The 16,726-nt window shown below is 41.0% G+C and overlaps 1 protein-coding gene across 7 annotated transcripts in view; it reads right to left on the bottom strand.

Annotated features, from left to right (window-relative positions):
* Positions 1 to 16,726, bottom strand: part of SOCS5 (suppressor of cytokine signaling 5) — a 91,113-nt gene that overhangs the window by 45,251 nt on the left and 29,136 nt on the right. For 2 of the 7 annotated variants that reach the window (XM_054196510.1, XM_054196514.1), the window contains exons 3-4: positions 2,415 to 2,488; positions 759 to 860 (exon numbers count right to left, since the gene is read on the bottom strand). The exons of 1 other annotated variant lie outside the window; for it this stretch is intronic. The gene's annotated coding sequence lies outside the window, so the exon portion shown is untranslated. Of the gene's footprint in view, positions 1 to 758; positions 861 to 2,414; positions 2,489 to 2,758; positions 5,249 to 5,488; positions 5,572 to 16,726 lie in introns of all 7 variants that reach the window. 4 more of the 7 variants (XM_054196507.1, XM_054196511.1, XM_054196512.1 and 1 more) reach the window with 4 other exon arrangements.

The following is a 16,726-nucleotide window of genomic DNA, read 5'->3' as shown; positions in this document are numbered from 1 at the left end:
TACTGGGGAGCCCAGAACTGGACACCATACTGGAGGTATGGCCCCACCAGTGCTGAGCAGAGGGAAAGGATTACCTCCCTTGACCAATGCTCCTCCTAATGCAGTCCAAGATGCTTTTGGCATGCTGTTTTCTGGGCGCAGTGGTGTACGCCTGCAGTCCCAGCTACCTGGGAGGCTGAGTCTGCCAGACTCAGGGGCTGCAGTGTGCTATGCCAAGCAGGTGCCCGTACTAAGGCCACCATCAGTATGGTGATCCCCAGGGAGCTCAGGGTCACCAGGCTGCCTATGGAGGAGTGAACCAGGCTGGGCTGGAAATGGAGAGGGTCAAAATTCATTGCAATAGACAGATTAAAGAAGTTGAAACAGTTTTAGATGTGAATTTTAAACCTAGAAGGGAATTAAGTTGTCTTAAAATGTGCTATATTTTGAAAATATTTCATGATAGTTTGACTTTTTAAATGAGAGGAGAATTTTTTCACATGTTCAGCTAACTAAATAGCAGCTACTCATTTTCTAAATTAGTTTTCTAAGCTTTGTCTCTTGGGCTAGAACAGGATGCATTATCCTACCTACCTCGCCATTGACACAAAGGGAGCATAGGCGACTGGTTTAGGCAAGATACCTGGTGCTCAGGCAATAGAGCTAGGTAAGACAGCTCCCTCATCTCCTACCTCACACACCCACATACACATACGCACACACAGAGTGGTTTGGCAATGTAATTAGCACTGAACTGAGCACATTTGTCAAGCACATACCTCTTCCCAAGCCTGCACAGCTGGGCAGCGATGCACCACCGCTGTGGCTGTACTTGCTCAAGGTAAGGCACTGCTTCATCAACTTCTGTGTCACCCTGTACCCTGTTGGAGTGACAGTGAAAACAGTCAGCTTTGGGGCACTGTTGTTGTTTCCCACACGCAGACCACACTGTTCAGGAAACTTCTCCAGTTGCTCTTCTGGACTTCAAATAGGTTGTTGGGGTCAACCTTGGTTAAGTGACTCAGGTTGCAAAATGGGCTGAACACCAAAGTGCATGTCTCATCAGACCTTCACTTCACCAGTATTTCCGTGAGTGCCATGCTTCACTGCCAACTACACAGACCACTTTTGCATTGAGGATGGAGTCTGCTTTTAGGACATGTCTATCAGGACCAACATCGACTCCAGGAATGTAGACATAGACATGTCTGAGAAAGCAAGCAGCAAGTTATGGTTGTTTTCAAGCCTCTTCTGAGGCAAGAGGAGGCCTCAGGGGTACATCTCAAAGTGTAAAACAGTGACCAGATTAAAGGAGATTTAAAGCACAGATTAAAGGAGCCCTTATTAGAGTACACATTAGAAGAAGTAGGACAACTAGAACATTTTCTCAGGATGTGCTCAGAACCACACAGGAATCGTTTCAAAGACCAGTGGCTTATGACTAAAAGAGACAGTTTAAAGTGTTTTTGGACATCATATGTCTCTCATCTTTACCACAGGTTTAGCCTTGCATGGACAAACAGTCCAATTCCAGCACAAGGGGCACTTAATTTCTTATTAAACAATGCTATTTAAATGTTTGCAGTTTGAAGCAATGGTGCAATGCTAGATTTTTATGCTCTGACTCTTATGACCCCTCTTGTCCACCCTTCTTGTGTTGAAAGCCCATTTGGGTCAACCTGCACATATTGGCTGGGTGGGAGCACAACCTATGATCAACTAGTACTACTGGTTCCAGTGCTTATTTTTCTAAGCAATCCTATTGTCACCAGTTGGGCTATTTCCATTGATAAAGACCACTCTCGTAGTAAAGGAATGTATTATCAGATTTTTTTTTATTTGTAACTGACAAGTAGATGGCCTTTTATCTGGCAATATCCCTAACGTGTATTTGCTATATAACTAGAATAAGGTTTACTTGAAGAAACTTAAACATTCATGCAGATCTCTCCTTAAAACTTAAATGTCAGAGTTTCCTATCTCTGAAATAACTAACTCCCACTGATTCCAGTGAAATAGATACTAATTACCCTTTGAGGATTTGAACCTGGAGCATAACAGAAGGTAAAATGTAACTCACAGAAATGCATAATGGAAAAATAATTATGATATTCTAAAAACAACTTGTGCTGTTGTAGTGAATATTCTGCACTTAAGACATTTCCAGCTTTAAAGGGATTTACAAGATATATAAATCTGGTTCTAAAATGTTTTAGAATTCAAATCTGAGATAGACCATGTCCTTTAAATTGCAACAACCGCCTGAATTTAGTTTAAAACAGTTCAAGTTACAAGAATGAGTATGATTTTTTCAACAAGTTCTATTTTCTCCTATAAGTATTTGATAATATACAGAATGACTCAGTCGTTTCTATCAAAGACTACACTTCTGCAAAGTTCTAAAAGCAAGCTCTCAAATAAGCTTATTGCAGTACCTGTTAGGGACAACAAGCTATGTTGTATGTTATTAGGAACCAGATGCGTATCAAGATTTGATGTTAGCTACCACCTGTGGGAAACATTAAAAGAAATTGGCAATAGTCAGCATTTAACTCTGTACGATAGGAAGTGCAATCTATGAAGCTAGTGCCCAAAATCTAGCCACTTTTGGCCTGCTAAGTCAAATTTTCATTTTTAGGCACAGAACACTATAGTTGTAAACAGCCAGTTTATATCTGCACACAGACATTGAACTATCCAGTTGCCTCAATGACACATAACACTTTTGGTGTGTTTTGAGTGAGATGGTTTCAGATATATTGAGTCTGGATATCCTTACCTTGGGTTCAACAGAACAGAAGAGGTTTTCAGGTGTCTTGTGGTCTTACTTTGTGAAATAAAGGCATTCAGGCAGTTTTCCACAGTCATCTTCATCATATATATTATATCACTTATCAACCTACTCGAGGCTATATATTATAATCCTTAGAAAAACTGCTGTGTCTCATATTGCTCAGCATCTACCCGGGCCACCCAGGTAAAATTTAGATAGTAAATCTGAGCTGCCCATTCACAGCTGGACCCGAGTCCATCTTTCCCTGGGCTTGGCCTACGCTTTTTGAGTGAAAATTGCTGTGGTGCCATCTAGTGCTACTCTGCTGATCCTTGCATTTGCTGTACAGCATTTCCAAGGACATTGCTCTGGATTCATTACTTCTAACTCTAAACACTGAAATCTTAAAAATGCAATTAACTTCCTCGGGAACATTCCCCACCCCCTATTTTTTCTCAGGCAAGTCATAATATAGGTCATATACATTTCTATAACAGACCTTCCAGCAATGCAATAAATTGGCACCAACCAGAGTGACTGTGTGGAATGCGGAAGGAACTAAAGATTATCTTGCAAAGAGCATGTGTTCCCATATCTTAAAAATGTGCAACTTTTAAAAATAGGAATGCAGAAGTTGCTCAGGAAAGCACATCTAGAGAAGGGGCCTGATGACTTCCAGCATGTCCAGTCTGGGTTCAGGGCTGGAGAGCACCAGGGAGGAGAGGGGAGATATCCCTGCTTGCAAAGACAATTTTGAAGCACCAAGCCCGGGCCAAATGGTGAAGAAACTTTTCCCTGCCTATAGGTATATATCTCTGTTGAAAAATCCACAGAGATTACCACACCCCAGGAGATGAAAAAGACTTCCAAGACTTTCTATGCAATTCTGTTAACTACAATGTACCTGGTTCGTGTAGCAATTGCCTCCGTTAACTCACCCAGGTCCCCTGTGTTCCCAGCCTAGGAGCCCTAGGGGATTTTGGTATGGACATGGGACAGCTGCCCGAAAAATAACTGTAGTTGAGAACCAGTTACCCAATCAGCAACTTCTGGCTTTCTGCAGCCTGAAGCAAGGCGGTGTGCCTTGAGGCACCCAACACCGTATTTTTGAAGTATTTTTGAAGAAGTATTTTTAAAGTATTACTACAAAGACAGTCCTAGTGAGAAACCAAGGACTTAGGGGCTTGTGAAAATCCTGCCGGGTTCCTGTCTACATCTGCAGAAGCTTTTAAATCTGACCTCAAGACATCCTGTGGTCAAGTAAATGTGCTTTGCTAAATGTGACACTGATTTTGTGTGCTGTGGTACAATGTGACCTGTGGCCTGTGTGATTAAAAGTAGCTGCTGTCGCCAGATGTTCCACGTGTCTCCTTAGGCCGCTTATTTAAAGTGCTGGCAGCATCTACCACCAAGCAGTCCAGCAGCCAGTGGGCCAAATGACTATTTCTGTTTCCTTGAAGAGCTATAATGTTGAAGCATTTATCTGAAGTAGTTTGAGCCTATGCCCATGATAACAACTCGGGGGTGAATAATTTCAGGTATATAACAGGTTCCACTTAGACCAGTAAAGTCTATTCTATAATTTCTTTCATCTCACAGTCATTGTAGTTCAAGAACTATACTGGGCTTGCTCTTGAAAAGTCCTACTGAAACTCCCAGCATTCACATTTTCATCGCACCTTCAATGCCGATCTAAAATTAGACTGTTCCTGAAATGAATATATTGCTCTTCAATACGCAAGCTGCAAATTGAACAATAAATTCTTGTCTTATATACTTAGTGTTGAATTATCTTGACGTAAGATAGGAAGATTAACTTTTTGCCACTTCTGAGGTCATAAAGTAAATAATAGAAACTGTTTTCCGTGCAGTCTGCTTGAAAGTTATAGCAATTTATTAGCTAACAGAGCAAATTTTGCCTGGTAGCAGAACTATAGATACGACAGTAAAATAGGTGAGAGAGGTAATATTATAAAGCTCCAAATAAATATATATGAAGAATTTAACCCAGCATACACATCTAGAAGCATTATTGCTTTTTTTTTTTAACTTAGGAATAGGCACAAACTTCCACATACTTGATCTAAATGTCTAGACCTTATCTTATTTGAGTGAATTCATGTCTGTTTAATAAGCAAAATGGTGCCAACAACTTTATAGAAAGCCTCACATGTTTTTTTTCCTCTGGAATGTCTCCAAGCAAGTCACACTCTTCAAAAAAAATTTTTGGCCCTCATCCTGCAAAGGCTTGTGTATGTGTCAAGTTTTAGATGCTGTGAAGAGCCTCATTGGTTTAAATAGAACTAAAGTAAAATGTTAAGCATCTGCACAAATTTCACCAGGTTTAGGACTTTTGTTTGAAATACATTTATGTGTTCTTAATGTTCATTTTGAAAGGGCCCTGCTGCCCACTGTTCAGTTTTTGTGTATCCAACAGTTTCTGTAGCTGTTCTAGAATCACTGCAGCCTGATCTTGCTGGAACTTTTAACAGGATCCTGTAAAGTGTGCAAAAGGAAACTGCAAGTAGAAAACCACCTAGTCTATACTTTTCACAGATCTCTGTGAGTTAGTGACAGATAGAAGAATTTGACCCAATAAAAAGTGTCTAAAATCTACTCAGCAGGAGTAAGGATGTCCCCTCATGAATGCCAATAACTTTCATTTTTAAAAAAAGTTTCTAGTGCTGCTCCTGAAAAACAATTCAAATGCAATTTGAAAATGATGCAGTACAGTACCATCTTCCTGAGTCTGCAGAAGATAATTCCAGAGTCTCTGCTGCTGCCCGATGCCTTCTCAAATTGCAAAGGAGTGAAAAAACCTGATGTGAGAAGACACTTTTCAGATTTTGCCATGTAAGTCCTACAGAATGACAGCAAACCTAACATCTTCCTGAAGTCTTCGAGGTGACTATATAAGCTATTTCAGAGGTGTTCACTGTCTATCTTGGATAGTGCTCAAGTTAGAGAACTGAAAGCAATGATTTATAATTACCATCTGACTGCCACCCATTTGGAACATATCACAGGAACTGTGGGAAAGACTGATACAGTTTAATTTAGGGACATTCTTACTGAATTTTACTTTACACTCTATGTTAGCTCCGATAAGAGTCTCAATTTTAGGACTGTGCTAAATATGTCTTAGCAGTAAAATATACCAAATGTGCAAGTGAGCTATCTAGATTTTACTCTTTTTTAAAGGCTAGGATTACATTCCCATTGTATTTAGAAAACATTTCACACATTTTGTGAGTACAATGTATTAAACATAAAAATGAGCTGATTGACAGTGTCACAGCTAAAGACAGTACACAACTGTCTCATTCTTTTAAATGTCAAATAGATGTTCCCCTCTGGTATACTTCAATCTGGTTAAGAGATTTAGATATAACAGGTGTAGATCAATTTTTCACTGTCAAGCAATAAATATAACCTAAGAAATAATATGGAAACAGAAGGCTTTAAATATAAATATTTCCTTCCCCTAGGAGTTATACGGAGGATGTCAACACATGTGACTTATGAAGATTCAGTGACATCTGGCTTCACATTTTTTACCACATATGATGTGATATTTGGCATATGAAGTTCTTCTCCTCTGTGATACTGTTCCTACTTCTAAACCTTTGACCTGGCCTGATTTCTGTCAGAAGGACTTTGGTCTCTTCTGCTTTCTTTTGTGCAGGGTTTGGGTTTGGTTTTTTCCCCTCCTTGCTGCATTTACCCTTGGGACAGAACTGGTCTAATCTGTCCCTTCCTTCCCGGATGATCCTGAACATGGTATCAAGAAACAGAGTAGGGAACAAGCCACTGCTCCGATGTGAGTCCTTTACAAAGAGCAGGTACCTGTGTGAATAAATCATCTCACTCCACTCAACCTGATGAATGAAGATAACTAACCATTGACTTCTATATTAAGCATGTCTTTTTATATGTAAAAGTCACATAATGGGTGTGTGCACATTTGCACGAAGTGAGAGGTCAAAACATACTTTCAAAGAAGATCATAGAATCATAGAATGGTTCAGGTTGGAAGGGACCTTAAAGATCACCTAGTTCCAACCCCCTGCCATGGGCAGGGACACCTCCCACTAGACCAGGCTGCTCAAAGCCCCATCCAGCCTGGCCTTGGACACTTCCATGGGTGGGGTATCCACAACTTCTCTGGGCAACCTGAAGATATGGGTGTTGGATGTTAGAGGGGGATGTGGAGAGGCACTGAGGTTTAAGGTGAGGTGAAGAAAGGAAGGAGCAACTGTGTAGGAAGGAGGCTGGACAGGGGAGGGTGAGAGTGAAAACCAGGATGGGCAGGGAAAGTGAAGAGTGGGTGAATGAACTGAAGGAGAAGCAGCAAACAACAGCAATGGGCCAAAGAAATGGAGGCTGGTGCAGAAACACCCAGATTTTGACGTTCAGGGCATGGTTGTGTCCAGGAGGATGAGGCCCTTCCCAGCTGCTGCTGTGCATCTCTAGATGATGGGAGAAAGGAAGGTGTTTGAAGGCTATGTTTTACTCCCTGATCTCAGCCTTAAATGTCTCCTTTGTGGAAGAACAAGATTTTAAATTGCTGAGGGAGAGAGAAAGGAACAACAAGGGAGAGGGAGATCGGAGTTGGGCCTCAATGTGACTTGTGATTTTAATTTGGGCTGCTTGCCAACATGAAGGTTATTTATTTTTCTGGTTACTATTGAGTAATACTGAGACATGTGTCAAGTTGAGACCTGTTAAAGGTGTTCAGAAGGCTTTCAGTCCTTAGCAGGGTAAAGATTTTGCCACTCCCCACTTTAAATATCTAATATGGCTACAGGCTGTCTGTAAGTGCAGTGGAGGATCCAGCTGGAGCAAAGTGGGGTTGAGGTGGTCTTTGGTAAAGAGAGGTGAGAACAAACTAGAAACTGAGCTGTGCAGAAGCCTGTGAGTGTGAATATCATCTGTGGCCTAACATCACATTGAAATAAAACACATTTATAATGAATTCTTCCAGTCTTAAGAAAGATTCAGATGCCTTAATGCCCTACAGTATGGCAGATCAGTGCGTGGGATCCTCTTCCCAGCTGCTGCTCCTGCAGTCGGAGGGAGGCCTTCCAACCTGCACTGTCTGTCTGTCTGGGGCACAGAAATTCAGAAACCCTACTAAGCACCTGAGACCTTGACTATGAGCAGTTTTGATGCTACCAGGGAGCCCTCTTCAAACTCTCTCTCTCTCACCTCAGACACCTTCTTTATCCCTTATCCCATCACCTTTAAGAGTGAAGAAGAAATTGGTGAATGCTCGCTGGATACTGTCACTAAGCTTCAGGGACTCAGGGCTCCAGTGCCAAGGTGCTGCAGCACCCATCTCCCTGGGCCATGGGGTCCTCTGTCAGCTTTCACTACCGCAGCGGGAGGCTCCCAGAGTCAGTGCTGCAAAGCAGCTCTGCCAGCCAGCCTATGGAGCAAGGGAAGGATGGAGGGAGTTAGTTTAGCCGTTCTCTGCTCCCTGTTGTCAAGTAATAGTGCATAGGCAAGTCGGCTTTCATAACTCACTACGGATGATCTGATATTTAATAAGAGTTTTGCTGGTTTTGCTGTGAAAAGAACTGACATGTTGCAGGATTGTCATCTCTGGAGCCAATCTCTTACAAAGAGTATCCCATTTTGCGTGCACCCATCTCTTGGTGGCACCATTTCCTATCCCATCCATTTAATAGTCAGATTCATTTTTATTCTTTATTACCATTCCTTTAGCTTTACACAGTTCACTGCTATAACTCCAAATAATCTCCATCTGGAATACTACTTTGGCTCTCTTTTTCCCCATTACTGGCAAGTCATTTAGTTTTGTCAATGTTACAGTTTAACTCTGCCTTCAATTTATTTTTTTTTTAATTTTGGTGGTGAGTTGCTGGAAGATTGTTAGCAGAGTTTCTGGGTGGATTGCATTAGCTTCTCATTCTGATGTAAAGGTATCAAATGCTGAAAGTTAACACATTGTGTCACAGCAGAGATTTCACAGGTTTTTTTCAACAACCATGAATAATGCGTATAATGAACTTCTTTTTTTCACTCCTAATGTTTGCAGTATACTTGTGATCGACACTATCAAGATACCAAGTTTAGACATGAACTTTCCCAGCTGTTCAGTTGTGTTCCCAAATCTCTGTAACTCCTTGGTATTAGGATGACATTTTCCCCCCCTCCCACGATTATGTAGTTTCATGTTTCATTAATTCTAAAATTTTTTTTTACTTAATGGCAATAACGTGGTCTTTCTGTAAGACTGGTTTCATTCTGTTATTCTTTTCCCTTTTATCCCTACAAACATAAGAAGAGTGTTAGAGCAGACTCGCCTCTTTACCAAAGTGTTCGATTAAAATGAGCTAAATCTTTCTTCTCTTTCTGATTTCTGTGCAGAGCAGAAAGCAATAAACTCATTCAGGACCAGACTCTGTCATCTTTTTCATAGGAGTAAATCCGGAGATCTCTGCTGACTGCTCTGGACTTGTGGCTGACGTATCTCAGTTCAAACGAGACCAAAACTTCTGCTTTAATGCGTAGCCAGTAGTGCAGTTCTCTCATTATCAGGACAATGCTCATTCCTGTTAACATTTAAACTCGGTTTTCAGAATGGTTACAAAGATGGTCATATCTTTTTTCAGCATGCTCTGAACTTACATTGATAATTAAGGGCGTCTTACAAAGTACTGCAGAAATTCATTACACTGTGAATAACGACAACTGTTTTTTTCACTTTCCCTTCAAATTTGAATGCATTTGGAATCTCTGACTTTCTTGGACATCTTTTCACACAGTATAGAATTATGGTGCTATTGCAGCAGATTGATACCTACTGGTGCAGCAATACAGGTCTCTCCCGGATCTGAGGAATTATCTGTAGATCTCTCCTAACATTTTTCCCCTTCCTTGGGCCTAAAATTTGGCAGATTCATACTCTGTTCAGGGGGCTTTCTGTAATATGACTGAAATGCGTTTTACGATGAAATGGGCCAAGAAAAGGACTTAGAAATATTTTTTTTCTATTCATTTAGCACTGCTGTGTGATTTGAGATTCTCTGGCAGAAAAAAAAATACTTAGTTTGCTGATGTGACTTCTGTGATCTGCAGTAAATATTGTCAAAATTGAAAAGTCTGAAAAGGAGTTTTCACTCTCTCGAATTTTCAATGCCCTTATCCTTATGTAGATTTCATTCTGGGCTTCTGCACATAAGGAAATTCTGCCCCAATACTTTCCTTCAGCAAGAGGGACTGCGAGGGAATCCTTCCTACTTTCCTATGCTTTTGCAAGTCACTCACTCCACAGAGGTAGGTTCCCTTCTTTTGGGGGGCCAGGGCTCACCTCAAGGGCTGCAGGGAAATTGGAGAAGGCTGGCTTGTGGACCCCGTGGCATTTGCCATTTCAAAAACCAGACTGGGTATCTTTCTGCTGGAAGCGGTGGGCTTGATTTGTGAAATGAGACGAGATGATCTGCAATGATTCTTTCTGGCTGCAGGGCTTATGAATTAATGAAGAGACGAAGGGGCATAGAGAAAGAGCCCGTGTTCTTGGGGAGTCCTCTCGCACACGAGGAACAGTAAATATATTCAGATGCACAATAAGCAGTGTTAGAGAGGCTGAAATTACCTTCAAATTATTATTTCCCAAGATTCGCTTACTTTGCTTTATACTTTTTTTTAAGGTAAAGGTTTTCCATGGAATTAATCTGTAATTTGAACACTTCTGACAGAGTAGTACTGACACAGCACTGTAACAGCACTGACACCGTGGCTATGGGATTCCCATGTGTCATTCATTCTATCACAACGTATTTTTCCACCTCTGAAATTTTCTTCAACTTTTATTGACTGATCTCATCAATATGCTACAATAGTGAGACACTGAAAAACAACTGCAAATTCTGGTATGATACGTTGGCTTGCTAGAAAGATTTACTCATTTTTCTGAGATATTTACTAAAAACTAATTAAATTTGTTTTAGAAAACATATGAGTTGCATTATTGTTTTTTAAAAATGCAGTGATTTCAAGAAAGCCCCTTTTTATAGCTTCTAGACTCCTAAGGAACATAAGTTTTACATAAAATAATGTTTTATTTTTCAAAAAGAGTTGGTTTTACTCCAAATGCCAAAAGCTAAGACATTTGAGAATGCAAAAATCTTTTTCTATTTTCATTGGCAAAGAATCCCCATTTCTTATGATATATGATTTTACAGCTTTGTAAGGTGATATGAGCCACTATTATTGCCAACATTTATTTTGCTTTAGAGGAAAAGTCAGCAGGGAAGAATACAGGGCTTTGCAAGAGAGTAGAGAGCATTATAAGTACCGTAATTATCCTGGCACTTTTAATATTTCTTCAAATAAATTTGTCTTAGTATTACAGCTCCATTACAGTTAAATGCCAGTCAGCTTTTCAGTGTTCTAACATGATTTTTAGGATTTAGAATGGCATCATATGAAATTGTCTCTCGAAGCCCACTATATATTTTTGCAATAAAGCTCATTGTTTAGATAATTGCTTACCTTTCCTGTTCTTAGTCATTTCCCTTTCATTTAAAAAAAATCTCAAACATTATTTGAACCAATCACAGAATGACACATTATTTGAACTAATGACATCTGCTTAGCTGACATACACATTTAATAGTGCTTTGTACATGTACAGATCCTGAAGAATGACTTGGCGTCAACATTTCAAGAGCATCGTTGTTGCACGTGCCCGAAGCTCGCCTCCCATGTATTGTTCAATCTGTTCGTGCGACGTGCTGATTCAGTGTGTGCTCCATCGCTCCTCTCCTTGTCTGGCCACACAATAAACTAAAGGCTCCTGGGCACGCAGTAACAGTGTCCACTGAGGCAATTTTTGTGTGTTTGCACTCTTTGAGCATCTGGCCTTTATGGTCAAATAGAGCAAGTTCCACCTCGGAAAGCTAAGGAGCTAGAGCAAAGCTATGGATAAATTAGGAAGGCTCCAGGAAAAAAGGAGACTAGAGGCCTAGCTCTCACCTCCTTGACGTTTATTCCATAGATTCCAGAAAAGTCGGTCTTTCATACAGATTCAAAAGGGACCAAAACAAAGCTCTGAGTTTGCAGAAGTCTGCATACTTCTGAAGTAAACAGTTCTGCCTGCCTCCACATCTCTTCCCTATTGTCCTGCCCTGCATGACCTCTTGTCCCCTCACTCCTCCTGCTCCCCCTCTGCTCCTTCAGTACATCCTGCAATTTTGCACAGGTCCTTCTCTCTCCAGGCCTGTTTACCTCTTTCCCTGCAGGAGAGAAGGAGCTTTTTGAGAGAGCAAAAATGCATATATATGTTTAAAAAAGACAGGCCTGGTCATAAGAAAGCCATTCAATAACTTATTTATGAACAAAATTTCATTGTAGATTCAAAATCCAAGTTAGAGGAGAAGTCTACTAGCTTGATTTCACATGGGTGACTTGAGACAGAAGTAAACAAATCCCAGACTTGCTACTTCTGTCATCTTTCCTCTGTACATTGCTGTGTGAATAAGGGGGTAAGGATGTGAAAGTCATTCAAGTGACTCACAGAGAAGTGAAGGTGGCAAAATTAGCTCTTCCTGAATACATCCATGGCTTTCCGCTTTCAAGGTCAAAGCTGTTGTTTGTCCACAAGCTGTCCAGAAGCCACAATGTACTCAGACTCAGGTCTTGCACAGCCCAAATCACTTGCTTTGCACTGAAAAGTGGGGGTTTATCCAGATCTCAAGAAAATGAATACCAGAAGTGTGTATGCATCAATCTAGCTATGCCCTCAGCTTTCCAGGAGGTGTATCCACCCCTGGTACTACTGTTCCAGGCATGCCCACCCCTGTGCAACCAGACTTAGATGACACTATGTCTGGGCAAGTCTAATGAGGAGTTCAGGAAGGTAGAGAGTGAGAACAGCCTGGTTTCTCTCCTCTCATTTCATCTGGGAGTCAACAGCCCATCACAATGTCCATCAGAGTGTTTCTATATACTGCACAGCAGTACATCTGTTCTTTCAGGTTCTATCCTGAGGGTAAGGTCTGGGTAACATTTTTCGTCTCTTATCTATAATAAGCCATAATTATTTTTTTCTCAAGAGTTACATCTTCTTCCAGGGAAAGGCTTGTCATAGTGTGTACCATAGTTTAAAGAACATTTTACTACCTTACAAGGCATGCTGTCTCACCTAATCCTTTGCTTTTTACTCCCCCAAGGTCAGCTGAGGAGGAATGTTCTCAGTCCACCAAGGCTGGAAGAAGATAACCAGAACAGACTGGGGCCCCCGAGGGGAAGTGCCAGCAACGAGGGGGTACAAAATTTAGGTGTTCCCAAGACCGGATTTGTAAAGCGTGACAAAACCCACCACATCACATGCCCAGATGTTACCAACGAAGATGACTAGGGTATGTAGGGGAGTGACTCCAAAGGGAAAGCAGAGACTGTTAGGGAAAGACTGAAGGGTGATTGCTTCTCTAACAGGGTCAAACAGGACTGTGAAAGATTGTTGAAGTCTAGTTGTGTTTGCCAAAATGCCACAAGCTGCCCATGGGGCATGCCCACAGGAGCGTGGCAGTGCACTCACCCTCTCCTAATCCACAATCCTTTCCCTGCAACTGCTTTTCCTTCAGTCTGGATGTCTGGGTGAGCAAATCTTGCAATGACTTGCTTTTACAGATTCACTTTGGCTGTAGGGGATTCAGAACTCACAGAAGTTACGGAGTACAAAGTAAGAGAGGTGTGGGGGATTGTTGGCACACCAGGTTAACAACTGCTGAACTTCAGCCTGGAGCTACTGGAAAAACTGAGGTTTCCAGTGTAGACCAGTGGAGCAAGACACAGGGTGTGATGTGCTTGAACAGCCACAACAACCTCAATACCCTGAAAAGTTAAAGCCCAACATCTTATTTTGGTATTGCTAATGACAAGTATTCCAAATTCATGATGAAGCACCCCAAAATCATAAGGGTTTGGGATTTTTTTTTGTTCATGTTTTTAGTGTTTTAGAATTCATCATTTATCTTTGCCATTACATGTGACATAACTTAGATTTAAGAATTCCATGTCACCTTACTACCGTAAGATACATTATAAAATTATGTGCTTCTAGAGCAATGATTAAGATTTCAGGTTATTTCCATTTTATTTCATTTTACTTCTTTCATGAAATTGCTTGAGTCACATGGCACGAAGCATATTTAAGTCATCTCTGGAAAGAAACCCATAAATGTAGAAAACTGCAATGAAGCATGCAAGTCTCATAACCATTACATTCTTCTTATCACACAATGACTTGAGTTCTCACAAGAGTCTACTCACATTTAAATAGTGACAGTCTTTGCTGCCACTGAAATCTCATAAATTCTTAATCAAAGGACTCCACAGCCTTTGATTGCATGAAAACAGTCAGGTGACATCAAAACTGGCACTTTTCACTGTGGTTTACATACAGATTACAGACACACTATGTACTTACAGTTTTTCATTGCATGTGACAGCTCATGACCTTCTGGATTTCCTTTCATGCACAAACCCATGAAGGGCTTATAGTTCTCCTAATGACCCATTTAACTAAGACAAAGGAAACCCTTTTATTCTATACAGAAAATACAAGCTTCTAACTTCAAATGTATCCCATTTTCCCAGTTCCACAGACATCTTGGGAGTGATCAGGACAGATCTAAGCTGGGAATCTATGCTGTTTTGGATGACCTAGCTTGTCCAAGACATCTGCATTGGTCTGGCAGGTATTATAAGGACTTGCAGGAAATCCAAGCCCTTTTGCAGCAGCAGCTGGAGGCTGGTCAGTGTCTAAGAATACACTAGATGCTTCTAATTAGGCAACTGAATCACCTAGTGTTTAATACTCATGGCTGCACCTAAACAGGATAGTTGATGAAATCCATACACTGTGGTGCCAACCAGCTCCTGCATCTGTATATGCAAGCAATCATTTTTAGAAGAGCTGTCAATTTTGCACAGGCACATTTAAGGGACTGTGCCTTGTTCAGGAGCCAGTGTTGATCAGTTGTCCCTCTATCCTTTAAATTTTTCCAATCAATAGTTCATGAAATCTTGCAAAGATGATAGAAGGCACAGACAGGAGCCAGAGACTGGGGTAACTCACATACCATACCACCCAGCAGACACCAGAACTGGTATGTAACTGAACAGGATTACTTCGGGGACACAAGCAGAGATGCAGGAGTAGTAAGTCCTTAGAAGAGATTCTCATTTCTTCCCTATGCCAGTGGGCCTGGTGCTAAGTATGGTCATGAAGATGAAAGAGAAGTAGCTGCTCAGCCAGTCTTTGGAAGGCTCCTCTAGCAAGCTACCACACGCCTCTAAAGAAGGCTTATTTTCCCAGTATGGATACCATGGCAGGATGTTACAGGATAACAGCTAAAGAATCCACCACAGAGGAACATTTTACTCCTGTAGAAGCAGCTTGAACTTCTTAAAGATCTTCCTTAAACCTACACTCAGGGTGAAAGGACTGAGAAGATTACATGCAGGATGACCTGCAGCCTCTCCACTTCTTGCCTTTGAGTCCAAGCTGAGAGTTATGAGAGCCTCCATCCAGATCCAGGATGGAGGAGGAGTCCTCATAGTCTCCTTGTAGTCCCTGCTCCCCAGCAAGGCAGGCTCTGTTCCTCCTCCGAGACTGCTGGAGGAAACACTGCCTGCTACCTGTGTCACTCCCTGCTGAGAAGAATTCTTGTCTTTATTCAAAACAGTAGCAAAACTCCTTTTGACTTCGCAGAACAAAAGTTTCACCCTTGGAGAAACTGAGTAGCTTTCCATTTCCAGCCTTAGTAGCTCTTATCCCAAGGAACTTGAAAACACTGCAGTACTTCAGTGGTTCAGCAGTGGGTGCTCAGGAAGGAGTCTCTTTTTCCTTGAAATGAGTCATGGAAATGGCCAGAATCTGACCCACTAAAGCTGGAAAGCTACTCCTGAACTTTGAACGCATCCCTCTCGGTCATAACTAATTTTTGCCAGCTATAATCTTGTTGAGTGGACAACTTGAAATAAAGTACATAGAAGGTAACATGCAACTATAATCAACCCTTTGTAATATTTCTGCATTAATTTTTTTCACTCATGAACATTCAGGCTGCATGTACAGTCCACATACCTATCCTAAAATGCTAAATTCACTGAATGCAAACACCAAACAATTTGGGTGTATGAGGGGTGGGGGGAACCCTACAGACGGCTGTGGTTGTAATAAGAGAAGTTAAGTACTTTGCTCTGACTTCAGTTTCCTGATTACAGGAGTGGAAAACAATTACTATTTTCCCAACTGAATTCTGAGTTAATTGTCTTGGGAATATTCCTTGCAGATGAAGGAGACAGAAGAAAGTATCCTGTTAGATGAACTTCTAGCTATTCCACTACTTATCTCTCCTGCGAATTCGGAAGCCTCTTTATTTGGTTTATTAAATATTACAGCTTATTTGGTTTATTAAATATTACAGTTTATTAAATATTACAGCTTACTATTTAAAATACCATACAGCAGGACTGGAAGAACTACACTCTTAACTACTATGTTACCCTCCTTTGTTAGCTCTTATCTTACAAGGTCGTTATTTTAAGAGTGTAGGCACATATAACCTTCAAGACACAATATGGCAATAAACTGTTCTCTTTTTAGTATCAGCTGTAAAATCTCCAGGATGACTTACAATTATAAACACCTTAGGAAGTGAGCTACGAGATCCCTTTTAATACTGGATTCTGATATCTGTATTCTGTGTTGGAGGCACGGTATCTCTAGCAGGAGGTCTGTAAGCAAATAAATGGGAGCATATGAAATGTTTAATTCGTATGGCTCCATTGCCTCTTCCTCTTACCAAAGGATAGTCACCATTAGTAACTTTCCTCCCCCCTCTTCTGTTTCTGCATCAGACAGAAAAAGCTATTTATTGTCTTTAGAGATCTGGGCAGCTGGAGAACTTCTTACTCACTTTACAATAAAGTGTAAAC

Source organism: Rissa tridactyla, chromosome 3, assembly GCF_028500815.1.
Source record: "Rissa tridactyla isolate bRisTri1 chromosome 3, bRisTri1.patW.cur.20221130, whole genome shotgun sequence".
Lineage (NCBI taxonomy): Eukaryota > Metazoa > Chordata > Aves > Charadriiformes > Laridae > Rissa > Rissa tridactyla.
The sequence above is the reverse complement of the archived record's forward strand: the minus strand, read 5'-3'. Positions and strand labels throughout refer to the sequence as shown.